Source organism: Triticum urartu, chromosome 3A, assembly GCF_056163025.1.
Source record: "Triticum urartu cultivar PI428250 chromosome 3A, HENAU_Tu73, whole genome shotgun sequence".
NCBI classification, from domain to species: Eukaryota; Viridiplantae; Streptophyta; class Magnoliopsida; order Poales; family Poaceae; genus Triticum; species Triticum urartu.
The window spans coordinates 710,755,565-710,774,987 of record NC_141875.1 but is presented as its reverse complement, the minus strand read 5'-3'; the positions used below and the strand labels follow the sequence as shown (position 1 = coordinate 710,774,987).

General features: G+C 44.5%; 3 pseudogenes; 2 read left to right on the top strand and 1 right to left on the bottom strand.

Annotated features, from left to right (window-relative positions):
- Positions 1 to 670: 670 nt before the first annotated feature.
- On the top strand, positions 671 to 1,708 carry LOC147981993 (protein STRICTOSIDINE SYNTHASE-LIKE 10 pseudogene; annotated as a pseudogene).
- A 4,639-nt stretch (positions 1,709 to 6,347) lies between these two features.
- Positions 6,348 to 7,591, bottom strand: LOC147981992 (uncharacterized; annotated as a pseudogene).
- A 5,788-nt stretch (positions 7,592 to 13,379) lies between these two features.
- LOC147981991 (protein STRICTOSIDINE SYNTHASE-LIKE 10 pseudogene) lies at positions 13,380 to 14,417 on the top strand (annotated as a pseudogene).
- The last annotated feature ends 5,006 nt before the right edge of the window (positions 14,418 to 19,423 follow it).

Below are 19,423 nucleotides of genomic sequence, written 5' to 3'. Positions count from 1 at the left end.
AAGAGGAAGAAATATGGAGGGCTAGCTTAGCTTGTCGGCGCGGCTGGTGCTCGACGGACGGCCGGCCGCCCCGCGGACATGCATGCATGCCCGTCGGAGACGAGGACTCGGTGCACGTGGACGGACGGCGCCTAGGTTCAGAGGGAGATGTTGCCGGATTCCGGCTGGGAAACTCGACGGCGTGCGTGCCGGACGTTTGAGAGCTAGGCCGGGACAAGAGTGCATGCCAGCCGTTTCTGTTTTCAACTTTTTTTTAGGGGACCAACCTTTTTTTTTGTAATCGTGCGTGAGGAAAACGATTCACGATCAAGCACGATTTCACGGGTGCGTTCGGCCGTTCCGTTGCGTGCTCTTCCTCGTTTTGGTGCGTACCTGCGTACGCGTACTACGTAGCATCAGGATCCGGAAACGGTTTTCCTCCATAAACGTTGTACGATGTAGGATCGAAACCCACTCGGCCTCTATCGTACCACATACGCGCCGACTCGGACCACCAGTCCTCGATCGATCAGTGCTACCGCCTACCGCTAGTATATAATGAGGCAGTCTCCAGCTTGGATCTCTCCATCAAACCAAGCCATCCAGAGCAGAGGAGCGCTAATTAACCAACAACACGTAAGTAGGCCAGATCGATCCAAGAGCCAGCGAGAGAAACTAGCAGATCGACGACATGGGGTGCTCCATGAGCCGCCTCCTCAAGACCACTGTCACGCTGGTCATCCTCGTGCTTCTTCTCATGCCCGGGGCCTTAGCCGCCACAAGCTTCGATGCCTCACGAAGCCAACAGCTGCCACTGCCGCGAGGGACGGTCAAAGGGCCGGAGAGCGTCGCCTTCGACGGCCAGGGCCAGGGCCCCTACAGCGGCGTCTCGGACGGCCGGATCCTCAAGTGGAATGGCGAAAAGCTAGGATGGACTACCTATGCATATGGACCCGGCTATGATAGCAAGACCTGCACGCCGTCCAAGTTCAGCCCGGAGACTGAGGCTGCCAGGGAGAGCCGCTGCGGCCGCCCGCTTGGCCTACGCTTCAACCAAAAATCGGGCGACCTATACGTGGCCGACGCGTACAAGGGTCTGATGCGGGTAGCGCCGGGCGGCGGGGAGGCCACCGTGTTGGTCAACCAGGTTGACGGTTTTCCTCTGCGCTTCACCAACGGTGTTGACGTCGATCAAGTTACGGGTCAGGTCTACTTCACCGACAGCTCGATGAACTATCAAAGGTCACAACATGAGATGGTGACTCGCACCGGGGACTCGACGGGCCGCCTCATGCGCTACGACCCACGGACATCGGATGTCACGGTGCTCCAGGCGGGCATGACGTACCCTAACGGCGTCGCGCTCAGCGCCGACGGCACCCATCTCGTGGTCGCATCTACCGGACCATGCAAGCTGCTGAGGCACTGGATCAAAGGGGTCAACGCAGGCACATCCGAGCCTTTTGCCGACCTGCCCGGCTATCCAGATAACGTGAGGCCCGACACTAAAGGAGGCTACTGGGTGGCGTTGCACCGCGAGAAGAATGAGTTGCCCTTTGGTCGTGATAGTCATCGTCTCGCAGTCAGGGTCGGTAATGATGGGAAGATAGTTGAGGAGATGAGAGGGCCAAAGAAGGTGAGGCCCACCGAGATTATGGAGAGAAGCAATGGCAAGATCTACTTGGGTTCGGTAGAGCTTCCTTATGTCGGTGTTGTTAAGCGCAAGTAGAAAACTATTATAGTAGATGCATATCATGGCTTTTTATTTCTTTTTCTTACCTAAATGTAATTTTTCAATTTGTTTTTTCCGGTTCGGACGACCTATTGTAATAAACGTTTTCTATCAGCAAATAATTATTTGTTCTTTCCTCCATATTAACGTGTATAAAAGCTAAATTCCATCATATTCTCGTTAAGAAGCAAGCCGGGAAAAACTATATATAGAAGAAGCACTAGACTCACAAATGATGCAGCGATTGTTGTGGCCTACTGCCATGATCGATAGTATGACGCTGCTGTCCGGCTAGCTAGGTTCAGCGACTAGGAGAAACTGAGGCTCTTTCAAATGAGGTGAAAAATGTTGACGTCCTTCCGCCAACAATTCTTGTTGAGGCCGAACTGTAGAAATGTAGATGTTTTTGGTGCCACAGCATGGCTTCAAAATTAATTCCTGTGTGTATCTAATTGAAAGGCCAGTTGCTATTTCTAAAAACAATGACCAGGTTTAATAACACTTGACACCGATGAGCGCCGCCAACACCTTAATCCAACCTCACCTTATGTCGGTGTTGTTAAGCGCAAGTAGAGAACAGTAGATGTATAGAATGTCTTTTTGTTTCTTGTTCTTATACCACTAAATGTAATATTTCAATTTGTTTTTTTCTGATTCGGACAACCTATTGTAATCCACATTTTCTACCAGCGAATCATTTGTTTTTTCCTCCATTTTAACATGTATAAATGCTAAATTCCATCATGTTCTTGGTAAGAGGCAAGCCGAAAAAAACTATGTATGGAAGAAGCACTAGAATCACAAATGATCCAGCGATTGTTGTGGCCTTCTGCCATGATCGATAGTTGGTCACCTCGTCGGCCAACGAAGGGCCCAAGCATCCATCAAACTTTACTGGTGCTGGCTTGCTGGCATCTTGATCAACTTCAACGAGTGCTACTTGTTAGATTTATAATCCCGTAGGATCTACTTAACAGATCGTAAGCCAGGCATTAGATCACATAATAGCACAGATCAGAGAGATGGATTAGGTTCTTACCACCAATGGAAGCAGCCATTGGTGTCGACGGTGCGAAGTCCCGTGCCTGCTCGATGCAGGCTTGATGCAGGCTCGGTGAAGATGCTCGCTGCAGGTAGCGGCGTCCCTCCGGGCGCCACCGGCACTGCTCTGGAACAGGGGCAGAGCTTGGAGATGATCTTCCCGTCGTGCAGCGCTCCCCCAGATCGGTTAGGGTTTAGGGATGTGGGGAGCAGGAGTAAACCGTACGAGAACTAGTCTAGCGTAGGTGCCGGCTGCTCCCCCATCTTTTTATGTGCGCTGGCGACAGCGGACCAAAACCATAGTTGGTTAGGGTGCCCCCGATCAGGGCGCGTAAGTTGAGATCGAGGGGTACGAACGTTGGTTCGTGGCCTCCCTGTTTCTCTCTTTAATGTAACTTTGTTTCTGGTCTTTTATTTTCGTTTTGGCCCATTGGGCCTCTAGATCAATACCAACATTCTCCCCCTTGATCGTTAGGCTCAATGACTTTTGTCCATTCTCCATAGGAATAATATACCAGAGTAAGGTGTTACAACAGCCGATGAAAAGCCATTGAACCTCAATATTCATAGCACACATCCTATTTCGAAAAGGAAACATTTTTCTTATTGGGAGTGGTTTATATTAGCGGTCCCATAATTCCAGAATCAAGAGGCTTCCAATAATCCCATGCCGGCTACATGCTCACGAAATATATTGGGTGGTAAGCCTTTAGTAAGCGGATCCGCAAGCATATGTGTCGTACTGATATGCTTAACATTAATAGTTTGATCCTGGATTCTATGTTGAAAAACATGGTACTTTAGGTCAATGTGCCTGGCAGCAGCACTTGACTTGTTGTTATTCGCATAGAAAACTACGGGTTCATTATCGCAGTACAATGTCAGTGGTTTGGAAATGCTGTCAACCACTTTAAGTCCGGGAATGAAATTCTTTAGGAATACAGCCTGCCCGGTGGCCTCAAAACATGCTAGATATTCTGCCATCATCATAGATGAGGCAACTATCTTTTGCTTGGAGCTTTTCCACGATATGGCTCCTCCAGCGAGTGTGAATATATAACCTGACGTGGATTTCATACTATCCACACACCCGGCAAGATCAGAGTCTGAATAACCAATAACTTCCAGGTTATCGGACTTTCTATATGTAAGAATGAAATTTTTAGTACCTTGCATATAACGCAAGACTTTCTTTGCGGCCTTCCAGTGGTCCGATCCTGGATTAGATTGAAATCTGCCAAGCATCCCGGTTACAAAAGCTAAGTCAGGGCGTGTACATACTTGAGCATACATGATGCTTCCGACAGCCGAAGCATAAGGAACCGACTTCATCTGATCAGTTTCATTTTGGTTCCTCGGACACTGGAAAGTCCCAAACTTATCGCCCTTAACTATGGGGGCAGGTGAGGAAGAGCACTTATGCATATTGAATTTCTTTAGTACTCTCTCAAAGTATACCTTTTGCGATAGTCCTAATATTCCTTTGGACCTATCTCGATGAATCTCGATGCCAAGGACATACGAGGCTTCACCGAGATCCTTCATGTCAAATTTTGAGGACAGAAATCTCTTGGTCTCATGCAACATATCTTTATCGCTGCAAGCCAATAGAATATCATCCACATATAGGACTAAAAATGTGAACCTACTGCCTTTAAATTTAACATATATGTAGTTGTCCACTTCATTCTCTTTAAAACCAAAAGTTCTAATAATCTCGTCGAACTTGAGGTACCACTGCCTTGAAGCTTGCCTCAAGCCATATATGGATTTCTTTAAACGACATGCCATGTGTTCTTTTCCTTCCACGACAAAACCTTCAGGTTGAGTCATGTAAACTTCTTCTTTTAAGTCACCATTCAGAAATGCCGTCTTGGCATCCATTTGATGCAGCTCCAAATCATAATGAGCTACAAGTGCCATGACAATTCTGAAAGAATCTTTGGATGACACAGGCAAGAAGGTCTCCTTATAATCGATTCCTTCTCTCTGTGTAAAACCTTTTGCTACAAGTCTCGCTTTGAACCTTTCGATGTTCCCTTTGGAATCATATTTGGTTTTGTAGACCCACTTGAAGCCTACCCTTTTGGCTCCATCAGGAACTTCTACTAAGTCCCAAACATCATTCGAGCTCATAGATTTCAATTCGTCTTCCATGGCTACCAACCATTTGGACGAGTCTTCACTTTTAGTGGCTTCTTTATATGAGGTCGGATCTTGTGCCTTCCCTATGTCATTTTCATCCTCACACATGAAAGTGACATAATCGCTAGAGATGGCCTTTTTCTTTTCCCGTTGTGATCTTCTCATAGGCTCATTAGTATGTGCATTTTCTCTTGCCCGAGAAGGTTGACGATTATCATTGGGTTGAGGATCATCATTTGGCTGAGGATCCTCATCATGCTGAGGATCTTCATTATGCTGAGGCTCCTCATCAGATTGAGGATCCACTTCAGGTTCGGGATCACCAGTAGGTGTCTCATGCATATTAGGCATAGGGATAAAGTTCTGTTGGATAGTCGGGGATGGAACGTACACCCGCTTCTCCTCAAGATCAATCGCCCTAACCTCAATGACTTCATTATCCTCAAAAAACACCGCTTGCCTGGTTTCCACAAACTTGGTGGTATGACCTGGGCAATAAAAGCGATATCCTTTTCCTCTATGAGGGTACCCAATGAAAAAACAACTGACTGTCTTTGGGTCCAATTTCTTAATATGTGGATTGAATGCTTTAGCTTCAGCCGGGCAGCCCCACACTCGCAAGTAATTCAAGCTCGGTTTCTTTCCCACCCACATCTCGTAAGGTGTGCTCGGTGCTGACTTAGTTGGAGCAAGATTTAGGATGTGTGCAGCTGTTTTCAATGCCTCCATCCAAAGGCTTACTGGTAAGTTTGCATGACTAAGCATGCTACGTACCATATCCATAAGAGTGCGATTGAGACGCTCAGCTACACCATTTTGCTGAGGTTCACCAGGCATTGAATACTGGGCAATTATTCCATTTTCAGCAAGATATTTTGCGAACGGTGCTGGAATTTGCCCATAAGGAGCATGCCTGCCATAATATTCTCCCCCGCGATCAGACCGTACTACTTTGATCTTTAGGTTGAGTGGATTTTCAACCTCGGCTTTATAAATCTTAAATTTGTCCAAAGCTTTGGATCGATCATGTATGGGGTAAATGTAGCCATAGCGAGAGAAATCGTCTGTGAAGGTAATGAAGGAATCAAAACCATCCATACACTTTACGTTAAAAGGTCCGCATATGTCAGTATGAATAAGTTCAAGGACCGATGTGGCTCTTACTGCTCCTTTCTTAATTGTTTTCACATATTTTCCCTTAATACAGTCAATACAATTGCCCGCATCGGAGAAATCTAGCGGATGAAGTATTTCTTCTTTAATCAATCGTTCCATTCTCCCCCTCGAAATGTGGCCCAAGCGACGATGCCACAATTTCGAAGAAGGATTGATACTTCTCCCATTCTTTTTATGATTGCGTTCATTCATATTCATCTCGCAGAGATTTACACACATAGGATAACCGTAAAGATTTAACATATAAAGTTTGCCTCGTCGGACGGCGAGACCAACATCCTTATTACAATACTTTAAAAAACATTGTTTCTCCCCGAAGGTACAATGAAATCCAAAATCATCTAAACATGAAACTGAAATCAAATTCCTACTCAAAGTAGGCACATAAAGAACGTCCTTGAGCTGAAGTAGGAAACCAGTGTGCAACTTCAAGGTGAGGGAGCCCACGGCTTCAACTTCAGCCTCCTTCCCATTCGCGACATTAAGTCTTGTTGTTCCCTTTAGGGTATGGCTTATATGGAATCCCTGCAAAGAATTCGCGACATGAACAGTCGCACCTGAGTCAATCCACCATGTAGATTCAGAAAAATCAACATATAGAGATTCATCTACAAGAGTGATCTCATCCTTACCCTTTTTATTCAGCCACTTAAGAAAACCTGGACAGTCCGCCTTGAAATGATTTGGCTGCTTGCAAAAATTGCAAAGTCTTTCTCCAGCGGCATTTGTAAGATTAACTGAAGTAGCCACTGAAGGTGCGGGACGTGAACAACTTGCCTCGTTGCATTGCTTAGGCTTTGGAGGATTCTTTTTGGAATACTGATTTTTGTTGGGCACATTATTGTTATGAGCATGGTTCTCATGCTTCCTCTTTGCAGAGTTAACATGGAGAGCTTGATCTTTCTGCTCACTCTTCATTCTCTCTTCCTCCTGAACGCAATGTGCAATGAGTTCAGATAGTTTCCATTTGGTTTCAAGAGAGTTATAGTTTATCTTGAATGGATTGAATTGTGAGGGTAGTGACCTAAAAACTAGGAGCACCAGAAGCTCTTCGTTCAAGTCACACTTCATGGTTTTAAGCTTTGCCGTGGAATTGCTCATACTTAAGATGTGCTCCCTCACATTTCCATGCCCGTCATATTTTGCAAGCAGCTTGTGCAAAAGATCATCTTCATACACTTTCTTGGAGCCCTTAAATTGTTCTTCCACCGATTTCAAATATTCGGCGGCACTTTCATTGGCAGGAATAGCCCCTTTAATCTCAGTCGAGATGGAGAAGTTCATAATTAGGAGCGCCATTCTGTTTGACCTCTCCCACTTCTCAACTTTAGTATCATAATCTTTCTTAAGCTCAGCATACCCAGTGGCACCCTTTGCGGGTTCCACTGGTTTACTTTCCCTCAGTGCGAGGTGAACCTCATGCCATCCGAGATGGAAAAGCAACGAGTTCTTCCACGATTGGAAGTTATTCCCAGTAAGTGGCTCGATCTCGAGGCCACGAGAACCGGAAGCTGTCATGTTTCGAAATGTCATAAGTAAAGGAAAAGAACATCATAATTAAATTAAATTGCACAAAAATTAACCTAGGTTGGTTTGATCAATTTTCATGCAAAAATTAACTCCAAATTATATCACCGTTGGGCAGAAAATAATAAGGAATTAACGCAGCGGTCAGATCCTCCGTCAAGATGAGATGCTGATACCTCGGGACAACGCTGCTACCCGCACCATCGATGCGCCCAACCCCGGCCACCTCCATCACGAGTCCACGACTCTGCTGCCAGAAGCATCGACTCCGCCGGTTCTCGGATGACTTCCCCTCGCCCTGCTAAATTTCAACAGTGGAGGGGCATCGATCCCATCTTCTCCAACATGTGTCTCCTATTACGAATCCATGCATCTCTCGTATCAGCCATCAGCTACCTATGTCATGGATGGCTTGGTCGCTTCCAACGCCTCTCGGATCCTGCCCGAGGAGATGAGGATTTAGTTGGTTGCAGAGAGCCAAGAGTGGGAGTGGCTAAGGTATGCTGACTTACCTGGCAGTGTCGCGCCGACGCTGCCTCAGCCGGTTGAATACCCACCGAGTCATCAACTTCGCCGACGGCGCCACCGCAACAGAAACCGCTAATGACGCCAGGCAGTGTGCAAGCCGGTGCAGACCAATGGACGCGCTCTTCCGACGAGGCCGTAGCATGCATCTTCCACCGTGTCGGTCAACATGAGTGGCAGATCATCATTGCAGATCGATAGCTGAAGCTGCAGCAAAGGCAACCACAAGGTGCCTTTTTTCCCTTCTTTTGCATGTTCAGTTCCCTCAATTATTTATTGCTCCTTCTCTCGCCCTGTTTTCACTCAACTATTTGGTGCGCCTCCTCTCTCCCAATTAGCTTGTTTATTATACATAAGGAGAATTAATTCCTTCTCCGAGTAAGTACTACTGGTGGCAAGTCTATTTTTTATCCTTCAAGATTTTTGTTGGTGTGTTTTTTGATCTAGCTCTGGTCTTTCATGCTTTTTTCTCGACCTCCAAATCCTTTGGTTGCCATATTATTTGAGTAGGATCTGCTACTTCATGCATTTTCAATTATTTTTCTTTGCAGATCTGTATGCCTTCATGGTACCGCCTGCTACATGCTCTTCATGGAGCCACGGTCGAGGAAGCAGAGAAAGCGAACATATATGTATTTTTGTTGTTTTGTGCCGTGCCACACTAGCACATTACTGTTACTATAGTTATTTACTTGCTTGCATGTAAAACTTAATTAGTTTTTCCTTTCAGTTACATCATGTTATTACGAGTATATGATATGTACTTATGAAATACGCACTTCTACATGTAGATTTGCCTTCATTGGGTACAAACGGAATGAAGGTCGAGAAAGAATTACATATAAAGAATCATGAAAAAATGATTGGTCATTTATTGGTATCTTCACGTTACTATAAACTTTGTTTATGTAGGATCACCCAAGGATATAATTCTTCATCTTTACCATGCATATTTTCTTCCCTTTTCTCCGATAACGCAGAAAAATAAATAGGAACAAGAATAAGAGATTGTTATGCTACCGCATTCCTGCTGATAGTTTTTAAAACACACGCACTTTTTGTTGTTTGTTTGAACCTTGCATGTCTCCTAGTAAGATAAAGCATGTTTCTATATTTAAGAGACATATGGTGATCAAGGAGAATGATGAGAATCATACATCAAGATTTTAGTGGGTGAGCTGTTATCTAAACTTACAAGTCATAACTCACAACTAGTGAAATTTTGGCAAACACCAAGCGTAATTTGCCAATACATACTGCCTACAATATAGCTGTAACATTTGAACCCTTCTTGGTTTACTAGGAGGTGTCAAATCAACTATAGTTCGCGTCATCACTGTAACCAAGTTATATAGTATGTCCCTTTGTTGATACTTTGGAGCATAATTTTTTGGGTAAATGAATGTTTTATTCATTGTGAAGTGTACTTTATTATGATAGTTATACCGGCTAATTTTTTGTATTGCCCCCGCAAAAAATTGTATTGCCATGTGATAACGGTGTTCTACTACTAAGCATGGTCTTAAGGCATATTACTACATGTGCTTCATGCTTCATACTTTTCCCGAACATAGGTTCCTCAAAAATGTTTTCTTATCTGAACATTTATTTGAAGTAGCATTCAGTTATTTTTGTTTTTAGCATATATTCCCGCAGCAACGCGCGGGGTGTCATCTAGTTTATTTTAAATGTGCACCCTGGACTGTGTGCTAATCACACAGTACTAGCTAGACTCAAATATTTAAGAACACCAGATTCTGCAACATTAATCTCGCGTTGTTCATTCGAAGCTTTGATTACCAATCTAATTATCGTGTCCCCTCGGTATCTAATTAGGATCCCAATTTCATAAAATAAATGTAGGTTTTAAGTTCGACCTGTAGGTTTCAATTAACCAAAGGGACAAAGCTCTATCTCAACATGTAGGGTTAGCAACCTTAGAAGTTTAAAATTTCAATAGTTGGGTAATGCACTTATTTTTCCAAGCATGAGAATTGTACTATTTGCGTGATGTTATAAGAAAAGAAATTTATAATATTCGGTATGCAGTCACTTAGTGACCAAGAAGAAAGAAGGCTTTTTTGGGAAGAAAAGAGTGGAATTTGTCAAGGACACGACTTGATACACACATACAAAAAAAGAGAGGCTTAATCGGATATGCACGCACTATTTGAGAGGCTTAATCATATGAGATGTCACCCGCTCATGATAAGCCGCACGGTCACTTTCTGACCGGCAACTAGTACAGCCTAGATCAAGAATCCACACAAGCACTTTCTAATTCATGTGAACATAAAAAAAATGAACTTACATAGTAAAAACTGCCAGAGTTTCAGTAATTTTAAATTTTCCTGGATTAACATTCAGGAATGTCATATCAAACTTCAAGACTTTAACCAACTTTCCACCTGTTTGTACAACTTTCAGAAAAATAACAAACAAACTTTCAGATATAAAGTGGGCAAAAATTTCACAAAATCATAAAAAATTTTAAAAAAATATCCGCCATAAATTTCAACAAATAAATCTGGTCCTTTCAAAATATCATCATAAGTTTTCAACAAAAAATTACCAGCGACAACTTCCAACAATTAAATTGAAATCATCTTAAACAGTTGGGAATTGAATTGTGTTTAATCAGTTTATTTATCCAGGTAGTTCCATCCTAAAGTGCTGGCAATTGAATAGTATTTCCATCAAAGTTAGTACTAACCAGGTTAAGATAGATTGTCATGCCATTGACATGTTGAAAATACAGAGAATAGTCATTGACACCATATGCATACTTTGTATGCCATAAAAATAATTTAACCACTATAATTTTATTTATGTCCTACAGTGAAGAACTTAGATAGTTCAATGCTTTACAATATACTTCAAAATAAAATACTTGTAACTAACGAAAACATCAACTACAAAAAAGCGTAAAGCTTTAATTACACACGCATGATGTCTCAAGATTGCTAACCCGTAAGGGTGCACTGGTTAATGACTAGTGACATGAATCAAATGCACACAACTTCGCTTGTTATAGTTAAGTGGCTGAAAATGAATTACACTACTGCTAACCGGTGAGACTGAATTTATCATCTAAATGTGAATATAAATTTGTTTGTTGATCATATGAATTAAGGTTAACACCATTTAAAACAGGTTAAGGTACCTCTCTTTTGATCTGTGCATAATGCAAGTGGCCATATATTATTTGCTTCAGGATTGTTATGTATCATTGACATGAAGACGCCATGTGATCAACATGGTTAATGGGGAAACAGACAAAGACAACTCTTGACTGAAAATGAGATTAATCAAACACACAAAACATCACTCGTTACAATTAAATGGTTCAAAATAAGAGACTGGTTTTATTATCTAAATTCATACATTATATATTTGTTGATAATAGCAATTAAGGGCAGCATTTGTCAACACAGACTAAGGTATCTCTCTTATGATCTGTGTATAACACACGTACTATGCCAAAAGTTCATATACACATGTTTTTACAGGAAACTACTCCCTCCATTGCTAAATATAAGTCTTTTTAGAGATTTCAAATGGACTACAACATACGGATGTATATAGACATATTTTAGAGTGCAGATTCATTCATTTTGCTCCGTATGTAGTCCCTTGTTGGAATCTCTAAAAAGACTTACATTTGGGAACAAAGGAAGAATGATTGTACTAGCCATTTAAACAACCGATTACATGCCCAAATCAGAAATTTATTGATGAATGAAACCAGAATGTCAAGTGCTACTACGTGCTTAAATAGCATTTTTGTGTTGGTCAACATCCCATTTTAAGGAAACGCCTCATGTTCCAACAGAACTAGACAACTGATAATCCCATTTAGCATGCAAAATCTAGAATGAGTAGGAACACTGAATAGCAAGTACAAGGAACCTAAAAGAAGTGTATGTTTTCATGTAAGACCGCGGGGAGGCGTCGGATGGGAGGCCGACCCGCATGAGGGGAGGCTGCAGCCAACGGATCAAAGCGGGTTGGGAGGACCATCTACGTGAGACATGAACAGGGAAGGGAGTGATGGCGGAGGAGACGGCATGCATGCATGGGGCAGAGCCACGGCAGTTTAATGCATTTTGCGAGAGAATTGATGGTGTGCCTTGTTTCAAGGAGGAAGGCGAGAGATTAAAGGAACATGAGCGATTCAACATGATGAAATCGGCGGCGGCAGTGACTGGATTGAGAGGAGGAGACGTTGATGGGGCCGGCAATGGCGGAGGTGCGGTAGAGTGCGAGGATTTGGTTGGGTGTGTGGAAAGTTGATGTGTACGGTGTGCTCCTCTCCTCTCCTCTCCTCTAAACGTTGGCGTTGGTTGGGCAAGACGAGAAACGTTTGTTGGGCAAGAAGAAAAATAGTGAAAGTCTGGGAGCTCCGGGGACTCGGCTGGTGGATATGGGCGACACTGGAGCTTCGTTAATGAAAGAATGGAGCACGTACATATTCAAAACACGGACTTTTGCTGGAATCAGGGAAGAAAGAAGAAGACGAAGAAGAAGCGACGGAGGCTACCATGGATGTTGAAACTTCCGAATTTGCCGGAATCGGTGAAGAAAGAGGAAAAAATATGGAGGGCTAGCTTAGCTTGTCGGCGCGGCTGGTGCTCGACGGACGGCCGGCCGCCCCGCGGACATGCATGCATGCCCGTCGGAGACGAGGACTCGGTGCACGTGGACGGACGGCGCCTAGGTTCAGAGGGAGATGTTGCCGGATTCCGGCTGGGAAACTCGACGGCGTGCGTGCCGGACGTTTGAGAGCTAGGCCGGGACAAGAGTGCATGCCAGCCGTTTCTGTTTTCAACTTTTTTTTAGGGGACCAACCTTTTTTTTTTTGTAATCGTGCGTGAGGAAAACGATTCACGATCAAGCACGATTTCACGGGTGCGTTCGGCCGTTCCGTTGCGTGCTCTTCCTCGTTTTGGTGCGTACCTGCGTACGCGTACTACGTAGCATCAGGATCCGGAAACGGTTTTCCTCCATAAACGTTGTACGATGTAGGATCGAAACCCACTCGGCCTCTATCGTACCACATACGCGCCGACTCGGACCACCAGTCCTCGATCGATCAGTGCTACCGCCTACCGCTAGTATATAATGAGGCAGTCTCCAGCTTGGATCTCTCCATCAAACCAAGCCATCCAGAGCAGAGGAGCGCTAATTAACCAACAACACGTAAGTAGGCCAGATCGATCCAAGAGCCAGCGAGAGAAACTAGCAGATCGACGACATGGGGTGCTCCATGAGCCGCCTCCTCAAGACCACTGTCACGCTGGTCATCCTCGTGCTTCTTCTCATGCCCGGGGCCTTAGCCGCCACAAGCTTCGATGCCTCACGAAGCCAACAGCTGCCACTGCCGCGAGGGACGGTCAAAGGGCCGGAGAGCGTCGCCTTCGACGGCCAGGGCCAGGGCCCCTACAGCGGCGTCTCGGACGGCCGGATCCTCAAGTGGAATGGCGAAAAGCTAGGATGGACTACCTATGCATATGGACCCGGCTATGATAGCAAGACCTGCACGCCGTCCAAGTTCAGCCCGGAGACTGAGGCTGCCAGGGAGAGCCGCTGCGGCCGCCCGCTTGGCCTACGCTTCAACCAAAAATCGGGCGACCTATACGTGGCCGACGCGTACAAGGGTCTGATGCGGGTAGCGCCGGGCGGCGGGGAGGCCACCGTGTTGGTCAACCAGGTTGATGGTTTTCCTCTGCGCTTCACCAACGGTGTTGACGTCGATCAAGTTACGGGTCAGGTCTACTTCACCGACAGCTCGATGAACTATCAAAGGTCACAACATGAGATGGTGACTCGCACCGGGGACTCGACGGGCCGCCTCATGCGCTACGACCCACGGACATCGGATGTCACGGTGCTCCAGGCGGGCATGACGTACCCTAACGGCGTCGCGCTCAGCGCCGACGGCACCCATCTCGTGGTCGCATCTACCGGACCATGCAAGCTGCTGAGGCACTGGATCAAAGGGGTCAACGCAGGCACATCCGAGCCTTTTGCCGACCTGCCCGGCTATCCAGATAACGTGAGGCCCGACACTAAAGGAGGCTACTGGGTGGCGTTGCACCGCGAGAAGAATGAGTTGCCCTTTGGTCGTGATAGTCATCGTCTCGCAGTCAGGGTCGGTAATGATGGGAAGATAGTTGAGGAGATGAGAGGGCCAAAGAAGGTGAGGCCCACCGAGATTATGGAGAGAAGCAATGGCAAGATCTACTTGGGTTCGGTAGAGCTTCCTTATGTCGGTGTTGTTAAGCGCAAGTAGAAAACTATTATAGTAGATGCATATCATGGCTTTTTATTTCTTTTTCTTACCTAAATGTAATTTTTCAATTTGTTTTTTCCGGTTCGGACGACCTATTGTAATAAACGTTTTCTATCAGCAAATAATTATTTGTTCTTTCCTCCATATTAACGTGTATAAAAGCTAAATTCCATCATGTTCTCGTTAAGAAGCAAGCCGGGAAAAACTATATATAGAAGAAGCACTAGACTCACAAATGATGCAGCGATTGTTGTGGCCTACTGCCATGATCGATAGTATGACGCTGCTGTCCGGCTAGCTAGGTTCAGCGACTAGGAGAAACTGAGGCTCTTTCAAATGAGGTGAAAAATGTTGACGTCCTTCCGCCAGCAATTCTTGTTGAGGCCGAACTGTAGAAATGTAGATGTTTTTGGTGCCACAGCATGGCTTCAAAATTAATTCCTGTGTGTATCTAATTGAAAGGCCAGTTGCTATTTCTAAAAACAATGACCAGGTTTAATAACACTTGACACCGATGAGCGCCGCCAACACCTTAATCCAACCTCACCTTATGTCGGTGTTGTTAAGCGCAAGTAGAGAACAGTAGATGTATAGAATGTCTTTTTGTTTCTTGTTCTTATACCACTAAATGTAATATTTCAATTTGTTTTTTTCTGATTCGGACAACCTATTGTAATCCACATTTTCTACCAGCGAATCATTTGTTTTTTCCTCCATTTTAACATGTATAAATGCTAAATTCCATCATGTTCTTGGTAAGAGGCAAGCCGAAAAAAACTATGTATGGAAGAAGCACTAGAATCACAAATGATCCAGCGATTGTTGTGGCCTTCTGCCATGATCGATAGTTGGTCACCTCGTCGGCCAACGAAGGGCCCAAGCATCCATCAAACTTTACTGGTGCTGGCTTGCTGGCATCTTGATCAACTTCAACGAGTGCTACTTGTTAGATTTATAATCCCGTAGGATCTACTTAACAGATCGTAAGCCACGCATTAGATCACCTAATAGCACAGATCAGAGAGATGGATTAGGTTCTTACCACCAATGGAAGCAGCCATTGGTGTCGACGGTGCGAAGTCCCGTGCCTGCTCGATGCAGGCTTGATGCAGGCTCGGTGAAGATGCTCGCTGCAGGTAGCGGCGTCCCTCCGGGCGCCACCGGCACTGCTCTGGAACAGGGGCAGAGCTTGGAGATGATCTTCCCGTCGTGCAGCGCTCCCCCAGATCGGTTAGGGTTTAGGGATGTGGGGAGCAGGAGTAAACCGTACGAGAACTAGTCTAGCGTAGGTGCCGGCTGCTCCCCCATCTTTTTATGTGCGCTGGCGACAGCGGACCAAAACCATAGTTGGTTAGGGTGCCCCCGATCAGGGCGCGTAAGTTGAGATCGAGGGGTACGAACGTTGGTTCGTGGCCTCCCTGTTTCTCTCTTTAATGTAACTTTGTTTCTGGTCTTTTATTTTCGTTTTGGCCCATTGGGCCTCTAGATCAATACCAACATTCTCCCCCTTGATCGTTAGGCTCAATGACTTTTGTCCATTCTCCATAGGAATAATATACCAGAGTAAGGTGTTACAACAGCCGATGAAAAGCCATTGAACCTCAATATTCATAGCACACATCCTATTTCGAAAAGGAAACATTTTTCTTATTGGGAGTGGTTTATATTAGCGGTCCCATAATTCCAGAATCAAGAGGCTTCCAATAATCCCATGCCGGCTACATGCTCACGAAATATATTGGGTGGTAAGCCTTTAGTAAGCGGATCCGCAAGCATATGTGTCGTACTGATATGCTTAACATTAATAGTTTGATCCTGGATTCTATGTTGAAAAACATGGTACTTTAGGTTAATGTGCCTGGCAGCAGCACTTGACTTGTTGTTATTCGCATAGAAAACTACGGGTTCATTATCGCAGTACAATGTCAGTGGTTTGGAAATGCTGTCAACCACTTTAAGTCCGGGAATGAAATTCTTTAGGAATACAGCCTGCCCGGTGGCCTCAAAACATGCTAGATATTCTGCCATCATCATAGATGAGGCAACTATCTTTTGCTTGGAGCTTTTCCACGATATGGCTCCTCCAGCGAGTGTGAATATATAACCTGACGTGGATTTCATACTATCCACACACCCGGCAAGATCAGAGTCTGAATAACCAATAACTTCCAGGTTATCGGACTTTCTATATGTAAGAATGAAATTTTTAGTACCTTGCATATAACGCAAGACTTTCTTTGCGGCCTTCCAGTGGTCCGATCCTGGATTAGATTGAAATCTGCCAAGCATCCCGGTTACAAAAGCTAAGTCAGGGCGTGTACATACTTGAGCATACATGATGCTTCCGACAGCCGAAGCATAAGGAACCGACTTCATCTGATCAGTTTCATTTTGGTTCCTCGGACACTGGAAAGTCCCAAACTTATCGCCCTTAACTATGGGGGCAGGTGAGGAAGAGCACTTATGCATATTGAATTTCTTTAGTACTCTCTCAAAGTATACCTTTTGCGATAGTCCTAATATTCCTTTGGACCTATCTCGATGAATCTCGATGCCAAGGACATACGAGGCTTCACCGAGATCCTTCATGTCAAATTTTGAGGACAGAAATCTCTTGGTCTCATGCAACATATCTTTATCGCTGCAAGCCAATAGAATATCATCCACATATAGGACTAAAAATGTGAACCTACTGCCTTTAAATTTAACATATATGTAGTTGTCCACTTCATTCTCTTTAAAACCAAAAGTTCTAATAATCTCGTCGAACTTGAGGTACCACTGCCTTGAAGCTTGCCTCAAGCCATATATGGATTTCTTTAAACGACATGCCATGTGTTCTTTTCCTTCCACGACAAAACCTTCAGGTTGAGTCATGTAAACTTCTTCTTTTAAGTCACCATTCAGAAATGCCGTCTTGGCATCCATTTGATGCAGCTCCAAATCATAATGAGCTACAAGTGCCATGACAATTCTGAAAGAATCTTTGGATGACACAGGCAAGAAGGTCTCCTTATAATCGATTCCTTCTCTCTGTGTAAAACCTTTTGCTACAAGTCTCGCTTTGAACCTTTCGATGTTCCCTTTGGAATCATATTTGGTTTTGTAGACCCACTTGAAGCCTACCCTTTTGGCTCCATCAGGAACTTCTACTAAGTCCCAAACATCATTCGAGCTCATAGATTTCAATTCGTCTTCCATGGCTACCAACCATTTGGACGAGTCTTCACTTTTAGTGGCTTCTTTATATGAGGTCGGATCTTGTGCCTTCCCTATGTCATTTTCATCCTCACACATGAAAGTGACATAATCGCTAGAGATGGCCTTTTTCTTTTCCCGTTGTGATCTTCTCATAGGCTCATTAGTATGTGCATTTTCTCTTGCCCGAGAAGGTTGACGATTATCATTGGGTTGAGGATCATCATTTGGCTGAGGATCCTCATCATGCTGAGGATCTTCATTATGCTGAGGCTCCTCATCAGATTGAGGATCCACTTCAGGTTCGGGATCACCAGTAGGTGTCTCATGCATATTAGGCATAGGGATAAAGTTCTGTTGGATAGTCGGGGATGGAACGTACACCCGCTTCTCCTCAAGATCAATCGCCCTAACCTCAATGACTTCATTATCCTCAAAAAACACCGCTTGCCTGGTTTCCACAAACTTGGTGGTATGACCTGGGCAATAAAAGCGATATCCTTTTCCTCTATGAGGGTACCCAATGAAAAAACAACTGACTGTCTTTGGGTCCAATTTCTTAATATGTGGATTGAATGCTTTAGCTTCAGCCGGGCAGCCCCACACTCGCAAGTAATTCAAGCTCGGTTTCTTTCCCACCCACATCTCGTAAGGTGTGCTCGGTGCTGACTTAGTTGGAGCAAGATTTAGGATGTGTGCAGCTGTTTTCAATGCCTCCATCCAAAGGCTTACTGGTAAGTTTGCATGACTAAGCATGCTACGTACCATATCCATAAGAGTGCGATTGAGACGCTCAGCTACACCATTTTGCTGAGGTTCACCAGGCATTGAATACTGGGCAATTATTCCATTTTCAGCAAGATATTTTGCGAACGGTGCTGGAATTTGCCCATAAGGAGCATGCCTGCCATAATATTCTCCCCCGCGATCAGACCGTACTACTTTGATCTTTAGGTTGAGTGGATTTTCAACCTCGGCTTTATAAATCTTAAATTTGTCCAAAGCTTTGGATCGATCATGTATGGGGTAAATGTAGCCATAGCGAGAGAAATCGTCTGTGAAGGTAATGAAGGAATCAAAACCATCCATAGACTTTACGTTAAAAGGTCCGCATATGTCAGTATGAATAAGTTCAAGGACCGATGTGGCTCTTACTGCTCCTTTCTTAATTGTTTTCACATATTTTCCCTTAATACAGTCAATACAATTGCCCGCATCGGAGAAATCTAGCGGATGAAGTATTTCTTCTTTAATCAATCGTTCCATTCTCCCCCTCGAAATGTGGCCCAAGCGACGATGCCACAATTTCGAAGAAGGATTGATACTTCTCCCATTCTTTTTATGATTGCGTTCATTCATATTCATCTCGCAGAGATTTACACACATAGGATAACCGTAAAGATTTAACATATAAAGTTTGCCTCGTCGGACGGCGAGACCAACATCCTTATTACAATACTTTAAAAAACATTGTTTCTCCCCGAAGGTACAATGAAATCCAAAATCATCTAAACATGAAACTGAAATCAAATTCCTACTCAAAGTAGGCACATAAAGAACGTCCTTGAGCTGAAGTAGGAAACCAGTGTGCAACTTCAAGGTGAGGGAGCCCACGGCTTCAACTTCAGCCTCCTTCCCATTCGCGACATTAAGTCTTGTTGTTCCCTTTAGGGTATGGCTTATATGGAATCCCTGCAAAGAATTCGCGACATGAACAGTCGCACCTGAGTCAATCCACCATGTAGATTCAGAAAAATCAACATATAGAGATTCATCTAAAAGAGTGATCTCATCCTTACCCTTTTTAT